This window comes from Dipodomys ordii, unplaced genomic scaffold (assembly GCF_000151885.1).
Source record: "Dipodomys ordii isolate 6190 unplaced genomic scaffold, Dord_2.0 Scaffold112, whole genome shotgun sequence".
Lineage (NCBI taxonomy): Eukaryota > Metazoa > Chordata > Mammalia > Rodentia > Heteromyidae > Dipodomys > Dipodomys ordii.
The window spans coordinates 368,636-371,525 of record NW_012267328.1 but is presented as its reverse complement, the minus strand read 5'-3'; positions in this window follow the sequence as shown (position 1 = coordinate 371,525).

Sequence of the window (2,890 nt, the reverse complement as noted above, 5' to 3'; positions counted from 1 at the left end):
CCTCTGTGCTCTGCCAGCCGCTGCCCGGTCCTCTGTGCTCTGCCAGCCGCTGCCCGGTCCTCTGTGCTCTGCCAGCCGCTGCCCGGTCCTCTGTGACAGTGGAGAGGCCCTCACAGGTGCCCCCCTTCCTGCGATTCCACCAGAGGTGCCTTTCAACTTGGTCCTGTGGCCCAGCCACAGCCTTGGACGTGTCCTGGCCACCGAAGAAAGTTCCATGGTGTTCCTGTCACCACGGCGTACCTGTCACCACGGCGTACCTGTCACCACGGCGTACCTGTCACCACGGCGTACCTGACACCACCGCGTACCTGACACCACCACGTACCTGTCACCACCGCGCACCTGACACCACCGCGTACCTGTCACCACGGCGTTCCTGTCACCACTGCGTACCTGTCACCACGGCGTACCTGACACCACGGCGTACCTGACACCACCGCGTACCTGTCACCACCACATACCTGACACCACAGCGTACCTGTCACCACAGCGTACCTGTCACCACGGCGTACCTGTCACCACGGCGTACCTGTCACCACGGCGTACCTGACACCACGGCGTACCTGTCACCACGGCGTACCTGTCACCACGGCGTACTTGTCACCACCGCGTACCTGTCACCACGGCGTTCCTGACACCACAGTGTTCCTGATACCACCGCGTACCTGACACCACTGTGTACCTGTCACCACGGCGTACCTGTCACCACTGTGTACCTGTCACCACCGCGTACCTGTCACCACCACGTATCTGTCACCACGGCGTTCCCGACTCCACGGTGTTCCTGTCACCATGGACCATCGCGTACCTGACATCACGGTGTTCCTGACACCACGGCGTTCCTGACTCCACGGTGTTCCTGTCACCACGGTGTTCCCGACTCCACGGTGTTCCTGTCACCACGGCGTTCCTGACTCCATGGCGTTCCTGTCACCACGGTGTTCCTGTCACCACGGCGTTCCTGACACCGCGGCGTTCCCGACTCCACCACATCCCTGGTAAAGGCACACCTGACACGCAGCCTCTGTGTTGATTCTCCTCCCATTGCCAGAAACCCAGAGCGGCTGACACAGGAAGGCGGCCGAGGTCTGGGGAGGGGGCTCCGGATGGCGGAGGCAGCTCCTGCCCCCCGCCCCTGCCCGCCTCTGAGCCCTGGGGCCGGGGGAGGGGAGGGGGTGCTGAGCACCATTCCCAGCCCAGAAATGCCTGACTGGGACAGTTTGTTCTTCTTGAAGCCACTGTAACCTCCAAGGGCTGGTGCCACGCCTAGAATTCACCCTCGGCTCCACCAGGGTCTGTCTGCCCACTCCGTTCCCACGCAGACCCAAGGGGACACCCGGAGCCGCCCAGCCGCACGGCAGGATGCCCACTCCCCTCTCCCCGGGCTCTGCCCACGTGCCCAGGGCTGCACCGGCCCTCTGCCGCGTGCGGGAGGGTCTCCAGCCCCCGCCATGGGCTCTCGCGCAGTCTGGGCCCCAGGAGGAGGCACGGCTGGACTTCTCAGATGGCGTCTCTTGTCTCCTCCGCTCGCTCGGCTGCCTGCGCCCCGGGCATCCCACTGAGAGCCCTGGGTCTCCAACAAAGGCTGGGCATGTGGAGAACTCAGGTGCTGGCTTTCTGAAACCGGTGTGCCTTTCAGCCTCAGTTTCCCGACTGTACAAGCAGGGAAGGCGCGTGGCTCTGCTCACAGAGAGGCGGCCGGGACGCTGGGTGTTCCACGCAGGACGGAAGACACCCAGGGAGGGGGGCCGATGGCCGCGGCCGGGAGCAGCTCGTACACACGTGAGCCTCTGCCCTCACCCAGGCAGGTGAAGACACACCAGAAAGGCCCGGGCTTCACGGCAGCTCCGTCACGGAAAGCCCCGGATGCACGGAGATGCCCGGCCCCTCCGTGCCAGGCCACTCAGCAGCACGGGACCAAGCCCGCCCTGGGTGTGTACGCGAGTGTGCACACGTGTGTGTGAGTCCCTGGGCACCAGGCGTTCAACCCAAACAGCAAAGCTCCCGATTCACGCTGGCTTGTGGGGCACAGAGCCCCGCGTGTGCCCTGCGGGCCCCCGGGGTGCTGACCCTGGCCGAGGGGCGCCTCTCCCTCTCGCTCCATCTGGCTCCAGAGCGAGCGGCTCTGGGCTGACACCGCGTGGAGCCACAGCGCACCCGCACAGCTAACGGAGGGCACCCTGCCCACGTCCTCTGCCCACGCCCGCAGGTGTCGGGAATCCCCCGCCCATCGTTGGCCGTTGGTCTGCAGACGGTGGAGACTCCGGGTCTCCAGACGGGCTGGGCCCGGGTGCACCGCGAGGTGAGCCCGCCCGAGCTCCCCCCTGCTCCCCCTCGGTTTTTTCCTTCTTGGCCTCGGGGCCTAAAGTGTCTGGACATAGTTTTCATTTTTCCAAATATCAATTGCTCTTTTATTCCCTCTCTGAAGCCGTGAGTAATAAGAGTTGTGTCTGGTCCTGAAATTCCGACTGAAATAAATTAGCCCAATGACCAACAGGAGGTGCCTAGAACAATAACGATGGAATATTTGGCACGTTACAAAAGGGCCCTGGATATGGAAGTACAGTAAGTCCAGGCACACACGGCCGCGCGGCCTGGCCAGCGCCGGGCAGCCCACCAGCCAGCCCAGCGCCTCATAAATTACGCCCGCTCCTCGCTCTTCCGCAGCTCCCTGGCCGTGCTGCTCCAGGGCCCATGGAAGCCACTGGTGTAGCCTGCGTCCCCAGCAGGGCCACGCGTGAATGCCCACACTCCTTCCTCTGCTGGCCGGTGCTCAGGGCCTTCTAGCTGCACCTGACAGAGGGAGGCCCAAAGGCAGCAAGCTGTTAACAAGTCTCTCCCTCCTCCTTCCTTCCTTCCTCCTTCCTTCCTTCCTCCTTCCTTCCTTCCT